The following is a 12,188-nucleotide window of genomic DNA, read 5'->3' as shown; positions in this document are numbered from 1 at the left end:
TGGTATGTTTTCTCCTGCATCTTTTCAGTGGTGCATTACACATTCACCACAATTCTTCACCTCTGCTGTCACTTTTATGGCAGTGTTTTCCTTTTCCTCCTCTTCAGTCATGGGCATGCTAATCTTTTGTGTCACAACCAGCACAACCCCTCCTTTATATGGGCCCCCTCTTCCCTGTGCATGGTCCTGGATTATGCAGTTAAAAGAAAAAATCATATCACCTATGAAATGTAAAACAATGTAATTGTCGCTGTTGCTATTTTTATTTCCATTAACCACTAAAACCAGTCTGGACTGAATAATTAAGGAGCTATTTGTGTCATGGGTTTCAATGCTGAACGTAACCCATTAACCCCACAGAAGCAAGGTCCTTGAATTCTGAATAATTCTGGGAGTAAACTGTGATGAATCAGGGCTGAGATAAGAGCCAGGCATTTTTAAAAAAATCTGGAGCATGTTCTTGGCACTCAAGGTTTGTTCTGTCTTGCAAGCAGTTTCTGCTCTTCCTTTTTTTTTATCTTCCCCCATTCAGTTGAATCCCATGGGAAACACAGAAAGACTCTACTTAGAAAAAGTGTTTGTTACAGTTCATTTTCTTATTTTCTGATTTTTTTCTCTCTTCTCTTTCTTTTTTTTCTTTTCTTTTTTTTTTCGCCACTGAAAATATTTGTATGTAAAGAGCACCTTACCATTCTTTGGGGCTCAGCTGTTCATACTGCTTATTCTGTACTTGCAATTGTCATAAATCTCACTCTGGTCTCATTTTTCCCCTCAAATAGAGCCTTGTTAGCTGTAACTCGTCTTGGACATGCTCCTCTGACATGGATGCAGCTGATACAACATGGTTCAGTGAGCACTATCAGTAGCAATATTCCTGGCAGCAGTATAAGTGTGCTGGCCTGTCCTTACCTAGCAAGCTGTGTGGCCAAACTGGTCAAGGTGTGGGCAGCTCTCTCCTACTAGACCAGCTGCTGCTGGAAGCAAAAGGCTGGATTTTTTTACATGAAACTATGTGTTTTAAGATCTCTTCCCGAACAGGTACTTGAGAGACAGAATGATAGCTCTACCCAGAGATGCACAGCTCTGCAAAATAAAAAAAAAAAAAAGTGTTTAGTACCCAGTTACAGCCTACCGTGTAAGCCCATGGGCATACATACCACCCTCCTCCGGAGACAAAAGCAAGGCTAAGAGAGACCGGCATTTGATCTGGTCTACTGCATAAAAGCAGCCATGCAATGGTTTTGCCCCATAATTTCTGTATCAGCCCCAACCACTTCTAGCTGAATTGGACTGTCCCTTTCTGAGAGACAACCAGCTCTGATTTAAGGACTCTGATTGACGGAGGACTTTCCCACATCCCTTTGTGATCAATTACAAAGGTTAGTGAATTGCCCGCTCGCTGTTCTCATGGCTACAAAACACATATCAGCCACCTTGTGTATTGACATAAACCACATGTGTAGTCAGCGATGTGAACAAGGCTTCTTACATGAGTAATGGTGGTGAGAGACAGCCCTGTGCTGGGCCTGTTGATTCAGGAAATGCAGATTTTTGGGTTCAGAGGAGGAACGGCAGCCCGGGATTACTGCTGGTCAGAAGGGCTGCCGCCACCACTTCATCCAGTGCTCTTCAGGGTTGGAAACTTTTGTCCTTACTGAGTCATCTTCCCTTTCTCCATCTGAGACCACAAGCCATTTCTCAAATTTAAAACTGCTTACTTACTCTGGCTGGAGAGCAGATGAAAATAAATAAATACAAATGAAAAGTGCGTTAGGTATAACATCCCCTTTCAATGCTGGCTGTCTCACGAGAGAGACTGTGAGACAAGGGGCCAAATCCTGAACTGTGGGGAAGCAGAACTTGAAGTATGTAAATATTCTTTCTATACTTTAAGAAAACATGTACAAACTGAGAAAAGTAGGTATAGCATTAAAAGATAACATTATGAGAAAAATCAGGAGCATGTTCAGATGTCCGAAAATATACTCTCAGTCTAAAAACCAGACTGAACAAACATAAGTAGATGTAATCAGTTAACATTAGTAACGCTATGTAAGCTGGGAGTAAAAGCCAACATTTAGTGATTGGTTGTGAGACATATTACGGAATATAATACATTAATATTGAACTTTGGTTTTATCACAGGAACATAATAACTGCTAGGGACAAAATCCTGAAGACAGGTAAAGGAAGAAAATGAAACCACTGTTTTTCAGGTCACAAACAGTTAAGTTTTCTTACAGTGTCTTTAACCAAAGTCAGTTTTGAGCAACTAATAACCTAACACTTTGCAGGACAGCATACAACCACAGCCTGATGGTGAGTGCAGGAATGGGGGCTGACTAAGGAAATGTGTGAGCATTTGCAGGAGAGGGACCTTTGTTTCTTTAAGAAAACTTTGCATTATAGTCATGCAAAGATAAGTTGCTTACAGTACCTAACATGAAGTTGCTGGGTGTGCCGGTAAAATCTTCTAGTGAAGTTCAGAGATCTTTGCTATATCCAGAAGCATACTTTCCCCTTTGTCTTTCTCTCTTGTCTGCAGTATCTCCTTTTCCCTCTCTGAGGAAGAAACAATAATTTAATTCTGACTAATATACAGAAAGTCTCCTACGACCAGGATGGTTAACTTATAATGAGACATTTTATGAGCCACAGCCTCAGCTTGACTAAATGCCTTCTGCGCAGCTTTAGCTTTGCTTTACGGACCTGTAAGAATAAACTTAAGGCCTTACTGTTTAAGCAGGAGCTGTAGTCAGTGCTGGAGAGTGAGGGAGTCTCCTGAAGCAAGCCACTGACCTGCAAAAGACCACTGCCTTGGGAAAACTGCACTGGTGCAACTCCTAGAAGAAAACACAACCACAACGGAAACCAGCGTGCACATCTGTGAGCCGCCTCCTACTCCTCATAAAGAAGAGCTATAAACTCATTGCCAAAAATTGAAAAGAACCTCAAATAATCCTCTAAGAGAGACCACTGTAAACAGCGAAGAGAGCTGTTGTTTGACTTGTACAGGAAAGCCCATTATCCACTGTCTCCACAGAAATAGCAGGAACGGAGAAGGTCTGATGCTAACAAGCCCTGTCCCCACCAGTCCAAGCCCACCCACTTACTACGGAGGCTTTCAGTTGACTTCAGCCACCCCTGGTGTGGAAACACAGAATAATTGAAGCAAAACGCTACAAAACCAAACCGCTGATGTACCCAACCCAAGCTGCTAATGGCCAATGGCTGAGATGGCCAAACTGGATGAACCTCTACACAGCAGGAGCGGTGCCGAGTCGGGCTCCCACCGCGGGATCCCCGTGGTGAGCCTGGAAGGGGTGGGTGCTGCAGTGCCGCAGGGCTGTGCCAGCGGAGCGCTCGCAGGTTGGGTTGCTCTCAGTGGCTCATGTGCCTGGGGTGAGCCCCCGCTCTCTTTTGCCTCTGTGTACAGTCTGGGGAAGCGCTCCGTGGGCTCAGTGTTTCCAGAAAACAGCAAACAGAAGAAGGTTGTGGTGTTGGAGACGAATCACGGCACAGTTGAATACGAGTCAGTCTGGTATCAAAGCATTAGAGAATAAATTGCACTACCCCCAGCCTTAAGGGCTGCAGATAATGCACAGCAATGAAGTTTTATCTGTGCTCAAGTACATATTTTTTATGCAGCTCAAGCTATGTTGCAGATGTTCTTCACTGGAATAGATTTTGCCTTTGCTAATCCTGTATTAATCTGCTGGTAGAGCTATATCTGCATTATTACCACTGGTCTCCTTGCGGAGAGGAGCCACTGCTCACTGGGGCACGGTTCCTCTGCATCTCCCTTTGCGGAGCTGCAGCTCGGAGTTCAGGCTTGCTTGTGCCGGGGGGAGCACCCCGCACAGCCCCCGTTTCTATTACCACTACAGTGCTCTGCCAGGAGAGGGAGCTAGGACTCTGAGATTCAGTGGCCTTTGATGTTTTCTGTTCACAAATCATGAAGGTGTACAGCTGTCCAACGCTAACATAGCCTTTCCTGTTCGGCTGGGTGGATATGCAGGGGGCTCCTGATTTTCCATGGAGGCCACATGCTGCAGAAGGGGTTCGGTTCCTGCTGGATCCCAGAGGACTGCGATGCTCTGAGCTGTGTTTTGAGGCTCTCGGTCACTTTTTCTGACTGCTTCCCCAGGTGAACTCCAATGGGAGTTTGGACTCGGCAAAAGTGAAATGAAGCCTACAGATTCCGGCATCATGCTATACGTGCAAAACCACCGAAGTGCAACCACTGCTAGAGTGGAGGTGGCAACCAACGGATGCATAGCAAGGCAAGCAACACCTGGGAAGAGGGAAAACTTTTGGTTAAGGCTACCAGGTGGCACACAGATGTTTGAAAACATTTCTTTTAACTTAGAAACACATCAGCCTCCTTCCCCTTGCAGTATATGTGTTTCATTTTGAACAAGTAACTGGCAGCTGGAGAAAGTTATTAGAAAATGCTAAGTCTATGTTCCAGCACTTGCAACAGCGGCAGAATTACCTGTTTCCTACTCTGCCCAAGCTTTCTGTCTCCTTTTTCAGATACAGTTGGCCTCAAGTCAAGTTTTGCTTAAGTTATGTATCAGAAGGGGAGTAAGTGGAGCTCCAAGCTTGTTTAAAGAGTAGAAAAGGGAGTTTAAATGAAGCTGGCAGAGATACCAACACAACTATTATCTAGGTTCTGGAGGTGGTTGGGCCTGCTGGTAAGAAAACAGGAAATAAGTGAGAAAACAATTCTTAAAAATATGAAAACCAGCCAATTCTACAGGGCTCCACTCTGTGCTCAAATGTCTGTAAGTGCTGATAAAAGAGCACACGTGATGAGAAAGTGCTGTGTCATTATCAAAGGCCCTTTCAGTCTTAGTTTCATTCCAGTTTTCTTTGAGTGCCAGAGTCTGGCAAGGGAAGGAGAATAACCTCATCTCTTCTTTGACTAATGATGTGCGGTCGCTGACCAATCTGCCCTCCTTTCCTTCGAGGTGGTGGATAGGGAGTTGTGCTTCTCTCCTATTTTCTACCTGATTTGCAAGTAAGAACAAAGAAATTTGGTGACAATTTTGGAGGCTAGAAGAAGAGCTCCTCAAGTGGTGCCGGGCTCTGTTAGCCAGGAGGTGCCTAGGAGCCGAGCTAGAGAAAGGATTGTTGAACGATAACGCAGTGTGAGCAACCACTCGAAATTGTGAATAGCGAGGGAGGCTCCTTCGTAAGAAGTGCATTTCGTTGGCTCTGTTACAAGTCAGAAAAATCCTGTGATCCTCTGATGCCCTCATCCCATGTTACCCCACAGTGCAAGGGGTTGGCTTTGCCTGCAGGCTGCTGGGAGGCACCAGTACTCACTGCAGAGCGCTGGGACAGAAGCTGCTCCCAGAAGCATGGCGAGTGGCCATCAGGGTGCAGGAAGTGTTTGGTAGCCAGGACCCCAAGGTTATGGCTCTTACCATTTTGTCCTCGCAAAGGGCTCTAACTGATAAGGATGAATGGTGTGGGGTTCTGCATGCAGGAGCTGTGGTTGTGACCTCCCTTCTCTGCACCAGCCAACAAGTTATTATAAAAAAACCCCCTCAGCAGCAGCAGTATCATCCCCAAGGGCCTATTTACTTCTACTGGCATGAACTAATTCCTGCAGAGGAGCTCAAGCCAAATCCTGCAGAGACCAGCGGGAATCTCTTCAGGCTCCTGCAAAGGCAGTCTGCACACTGGAGAAAATGTTGGTGCTCGGTCATATTTATCACCATGTCAGTTAAAACATGTTGTCAGTTAACACCTTTTCTAACACAATATATATTTTCTAAAGCTGAAGGAAAGTGAGCTTTTTTGCCTCCTTTTATTTTTCTACTAGTTATTCTGATTTACTTCTGAAATTGCACAGCACACTAAATGGTGGTTCATGGAGTGGCCAGGGATCAATTATTACCTTTTCACGTGCAAACTGGTCCTAAGGTATCTATCAATCTCTCATAGTCCTATCTCCAGAAGATATGCCTGATTTCAGAAAACTGAAAATATATGAAGGAAGCTAAGGCAGGGTGACATTTGCTTTCCTTGGCTTGCTCTCTAGATTTTTGATGGGTGAGTTTATTATCCGTAGGAAGAATGAACAAGCCAATACACCCTTTTCAAGGTTTGCAGGTGCCTTAATGTAACTTGCTCATTTAATTTGGATCTATATACCTCATGAGAAGGGCAGAAGATTTTCATTTTCAAGGCCTTATTTAGCCATAAAACGTGTATCACGTTAGCTAAGAGCAGGTCTATGAATTTCATTTTATTTGGTGACAGGAGAAATAGGGATGTATATATCACCCTTTCAGTAACTGCTATTAAAAGGTGCATGTTTCATGAAGAAACAGTGTATTCCATTGTCGTAACATCTTTTGTGAAATAAAATTAAGTGTGTTTGTAGTATATGTATACAAAAAGTATCAGTTCACTCATATGTTATGAATATGAGGAAAATATAAGCCCCTTTTGTGACTGGAGCTGGTCACACTTGGAAAATTAGGATGGATTTTGCCCAAATGCTGGCTCCAACAAAGTCAGTAGGAGATTTTCTATGGCCTCAATGGGGTCAAAAATTCTCCTAGATTTCATACTACTATAGATAGTGTACAATTCAGCCACCAAGGTCATTAAAATGCTATAATCCCTCATGTGATACACGATGGGGTAAAAGCACTTACAAAGGTATTGCTTTCTAAACTGGTGTAATTATGGTAGTAATTCCCAAAGAAGGAGCATTGCAAATGCATTTCCAGTTCCAGTTTCTCATTTTTTTTTTTTGTCGGTGTTCATTACAGTAGTGATATGCTTGTGTCTAAATCTTGTTGATGTCCTTCCAGAGGGCACTAAAAACCCTAAAGTAAGTAAAGAAACATGCAGTTGGTGATTCTGACTGGCTGCTGAATTGCCCCCTTTGGAGCCCTGTCCCTCAGCTCATAATCTATAATGTTTGCTCTTATACTACACAGACTACTCGCTCTTTGCTTATATTAATCCACTTATAGTTTGTCTTACTTAAAGGCAATTAGGAAAAAAGAAAAGGAAGCCCTCCCCTCGCCAGACTTGGATGAAGTGGGGCTAACAAGCCTATGAGAGCTGTCAACACTTGGTTGTATTTTCAGTCCTTGGGAAGTTTGCATCCGGGATGAAGCTGCCCTGTGGGGCAGCGCGGTGTGGGGCAGTGGGGGGCTGGTGGGGTGGGGGGCTGGCTTTGGTGGGGGTCTGGTGACAGTGCATGGGGCTGGGGCACCGGATCTCAGGGCGGAGGGTCTAACCTTCCTGGCAGCGCACCGGACGTGGTCCTGAAAGCCTCTGAAGAAACATACTGAGACATGAACCTTCTTTTCCAGTTTTTAAGAAAGGGGATGGAAATACAGGTCTTTGAATTATGGCAACAAAAGATTCAAGCTGAAATAAACACCAAAATCTCACACCGGATGAGAAGAGTGCCTGACTGTTTCCTGATGGTGATCCTCTCAACAATAACGAAAATCAGCTAGAGGCAAATAAAATTACATGTTCTTTTTATGATAAATGAAAAACCTGATCTTAGGATTTTTAACCTCGTGGTTGCACTGTATTCCTGGACAATGATGGGGGAGGCAGAGGTGCTAGAGGCTCTGGTATTTTGTTTTTCCCAGGGCCTGAAATTGGCCTCCGGTGCTCTATACATGGGTGATAAACATGTTTCCATCTTCACTGAAGATGTCTAGCATCTGCATTTCTCTTTGCTCCATAAAGCCACCTCCTTTCCACTGCTTGACTAAGCTCTCAAATGTTATTTGAACAAGGAAGTGCTGTTCTTTAGGCAAGAAAACCAGGAAAAACCCCATGTATTTATTCTCTTCCTTGGAGTGTGTCAGTCCTTTGACTAACGATGACAAGATTTCTGTTCCTGTTGAATTGCTAGCTTAGTAGCACAGGTGCTACCAAATAAACACATCAGTTTGGAAGATGATTTCTTACAACTGTCTAGCAAATTGCAGTGACACAGTCAACTCATTTCTCACATGCCTTTATCAGATAGCTACCAGATTAAAGACTGAATGAACAACACCTACTTCGATTAGATACCAGATTAAAGATCAAATGACCAATACTTACTTGGATTAGGTTTGAAATGGTCACTGGGTTCACTGTGATTTTGTATCATCTCCTCATTAGCCCCTGGAAATATCCAGTCACCAATATAACACGTTGCATAAAGGAGCTTGGTGTCTTCTAAGCTAGAAGGAAACCTGCAAATAATAGCATTTCATTTAAATACATCCCTGAAACCCTGGTGGTGCCTCAGATAGGTTACCAGTGTAGACTCAGAAACCATGCAAATTGGGTTTCTTACTGATGTTCCCAAAGAATTAAAAGCATACAAGATTTATATCTCATTATTTGATAGACTTTTGTAGTAAACAAACCCAGGAATTTCTATTTTTCTAACACAGAATTTTGTTGATGGTTAGTACATTAAGCGTACATAGTACACGAACAGTAATCCATGTTTACAGCTTTTTGAAAGTCTGCAGTAAGAGAGACATGGAAGCGCCTGGGTGTGATACTGATCTGAGATTCAAAGCGATATCACCATGGTCTAGAATAGATAACAATAATCTGTCTGTGACAGACATATTTCTTCCACCGTTTTTGGATTCTTTTTTTTTTTTTTTTAAATTTTTGACTTGTGGTCTTTTGGCTAGCACTGCCAAGAAGCCACTGCATTCTGGGCCAGGACTTCCAATATTTACACAGTGGAAGTTGCAGCCCCTTGGTGAACATGGCAGGCAGCAGCATAACCATCTGGAGGAGGTGTCAAGATTTAGTGTGAACAGTTTTGTGGTTTGATCCTCCAAATAATAATATAATAATAATAATAATAATAATAATAATAATAATAACAACAACAACAACAACAATAATAATAATAATAATAATATAGTAATACAAGCTATCAGCATTATTCTCCAGCCTATGTTCCTTCTACACTGAAAGAAGTTGGGGTGAAGTTACATACCTCAATGTCTTCTCACTTCAGAAGAGAAGCTCATGCCATAAAGATTTTGCAATGAAGCCTCCATCTTACAAAGACTTACAGAGGACCTGAAGTTGTGGCTTCACCAACATACAGGAGGCAACTCTGAGGGCCTGGCTACGCAACAAGGGCTGAGCAGCTTGTGCTGCCCATGTAGGTGGACAGTGCGTGAGACAAGCATATGCGTAAGACTTTACGGAACAGTGGGCTGCAGTATGTTTTACTGGTATAAAAGGGCCCACATCTCACAGCTGGTGGCTTTGGCTGCTATCACAACAATTATACTAAAATTAGTGCCTGATCCATTAAATAATTTCTTCATGGTAAATAATCTGATCAGTTCTATGAGAAGGACAGAAAACTTGATAAGACATATAATCAGCTGGGACAGCAGGAACTTTCTGTCATTACTCATGTATCTACACGGGAAACAAGAAAGCAAGAAAACATAGTGCTTCAAGCGTATTCTAAAAGGATCATTGTGCGGAAAAATTCACTCAACACCAAAATCAAAAGGTTTATAACAGGAAGAAGCAGTGCCTGCTCTGCGGTGACAGCTTCATGTTTATTTATTCTAAAAAAATAAGAAGGAGATACTGAAGTAAAGACAAGATAATTTTATTCCCAGATCAAATAAAGGAACACAGAGTGTGTTCTCATCAAAGTGATTACTTTAGGGGGAACTAATACAATGAATGTTATTAAATGAAACAACTTCTTTATAGGGCATCTCACATTAAGGATTTTAGAGTAAGTAATATTTCTGTCAGGCAAAGTGATGCAAGAGAAAATATCTTGTAGAAGATACAAAAAAGACCTTTAAGAAGGCGCTAAGTAACGAGACGTGAATATGAACCATTGTGAGAACTCATACAAGACGGCATTTTCTCAGAGAGTGCACGCATTTATGCATCCTTGTAGAGGTTTTCCTTAATAAACACACTCTTGTAAAAACGTATTCTATTTACTACACTTCCTCTGCAGCAAATTATCCCTTTGATTAACAGCTCTGAGAAACAAGGACGTCAGGAGCAAAAATGACTATTGTCCTTTCACTAGTTGTTTGAAATATTTTATTTTAAATTAGCTTTTAGGAGTTGGTATACGTGGAGCTAGAATGAACGGCTGCTCAGCAGAGACAAGTGGGACAAATCCTCAGCTCTACAGGAGCTGTCCTCCCTGCAAATCTGAAAGACTTGCATGTCTCTCCTTCCATCACGCTGGCAGCCTTAGGAGTAAACCCTCGCAGTGCTGGGCACGAGGTGCAGTCAAGAAAGCAAGTACGTACAGATACCACACTTTCTCTCAGTACATTTACACGCATTAGCACTGGCAATCAGAGCTCAGAAATGTGGACCTACTGCACCTTTTTGTATTCCAAAATGGACATCAGTATATCAGCACACTTGAAGACCTACAGCTATATTTTATTATCCTGGAATCTGAGGGGTCTCAAGGGGTAATTATTTATAAAATGACTAAAACATCTTGCCACGGGTGCAGAGTTCTGGAAAGCCACGTCTTCTCTCAGGGTCATGAGAGTTAGAGATGAAAAAGCCTGACTGCATCATCTTGTATTGTTCCCTCCAGTGCCTTTGCTAGTAATTTATCAAATCTGTATTTATCTTAGTATTTATATATGGCTCCCATTGCACCACTTTGCAATATTCAATTCCTTTATTCTCACAAGGGCCCTATCTGCTGTATTCTGCATCACATCTGAAGCAGTCTGGAAGAGAAGGATCAGAGACACAGAAAATGACAGGAATGTAGTCCCTTTCTCTTACTTGCTACCTCACTCACTAAATTGTGGTTCGATTCTCATCTGATGGGGCTTCCGTCTCTCTCCCACGGGAGAGATGAAATGCATAGGAGCGTAGGTGGGAACTGAGTTTGTGAAGGGCTCAGAGTTGCCCTCTGCTTTCTGCTACCTTCTTCCACAATATTTACAACTTTTCAGGAACTATGGAATTTACAGAGTATCTCACTGCAATTATTTGGTCAAGTTCTATGGCTTTTATTATTCAGGAGATTTGATGGCAAAATGAACATGTGCTTTTCACACTGGGACATTGTTTTCTTCAGGCATTTGCTGAAGTAAGACCTGCATTCCTTAACCCTATTTTTTTGTTTTCTTTAATTCCTTTAATTTCTCAATCAAAATCTACTAAACCCAGAAAACTATAAATAAATATATGCTCCAACTCTTCTGTTTCTCTTTGTATTGGGCAAGTTTTCTAAATCTTTTAATCCTCACTATGACCAAATATGACTAACCACAAGTGCTGAAATGCCATCTTCAGTGGCCAGATGTACAGATACTAGAGATCCCTTCTCCAGCCCTTCTCTGGAAGAAGAGATTTTGAATCTGGGTGTTTCCTCAAGTATCGGATAATCCCAGAAAAAGGCTGTCTGGGTTAGGTACAGAATCAAGAACAAATTGTTTGGCAAGTCAGCGTCTGCCTTTGTTCTTTATAATTCTCCCAACGAGGGAAGGACAGCACGTGCCAATAGCTATTTATGCTCATTCTGACTTGCAAATATCATGGATGGACACAGCCAAGGGACATATGGGGAAAACAGGTCTCGAGAACTCTCCTGCCCTAGGAGAGTATAAATGATAAAAACACTATCCAAGAATAATGGAGGATATATTTTGTATGGAAAATATATTTCTTGTAGACCTAGCCCCACTTCATTATTACACTTAGCATTCCTCAGGTTTTCATTACCAAAGCGTGCTGTCTTCAGTCGTAGCACTTACAGGTAATGTCAGAACCTGCTGGCACAAACCACCAGTTCTGGCTTGAATGGCTTACCGGTCATTTGTACAAGCTGTCAGGGAACGTACAGTGGAATAATAGAATATGAGAAAGTCTGTTAGGACTCTTTCAAAAATTTATAAAGTTACCTACAAATATAGAAAAGGAGGTGCAAACATTGGCACTTTCATGTCTAACTCTCAAACAGCCATTCTTTCCCTGTCAATTTGATAGTAATACGAGTTTTGAATGATGTATAGAAAAAACTGCAATCTTAAGGACTTGTTACAGACATTTTCTCAACAGTCCTAATCCAGAATGGAGGCTGGAGGCTTTGGCTACAGGCTAATGGTTGATTCTTGTTTACCCTCTAGGCACTTTTCACAGTTCTGGCAGTAGAAAACAGC

At 42.3% G+C, this 12,188-nt stretch overlaps 1 long non-coding RNA gene across 1 annotated transcript; it reads right to left on the bottom strand.

The window, feature by feature from the left end:
* Positions 1–294: 294 nt before the first annotated feature.
* On the bottom strand, positions 295–2,551 carry LOC129208737 (uncharacterized). Its single transcript, XR_008577879.1, has 3 exons — positions 2,438–2,551; positions 1,490–1,727; positions 295–1,083 (listed from the first exon to the last, which is right to left on the bottom strand). It is a non-coding gene; the product is annotated as an uncharacterized LOC129208737 (long non-coding RNA).
* Positions 2,552–12,188: the final 9,637 nt, after the last annotated feature.

The sequence above is a fragment of the Grus americana genome, chromosome 7 (genome assembly GCF_028858705.1).
Source record: "Grus americana isolate bGruAme1 chromosome 7, bGruAme1.mat, whole genome shotgun sequence".
Classification (NCBI taxonomy): Eukaryota; Metazoa; Chordata; class Aves; order Gruiformes; family Gruidae; genus Grus; species Grus americana.
Note: the sequence above shows the minus strand (reverse complement) of the source record. Positions and strands in the feature narration are given on the sequence as shown.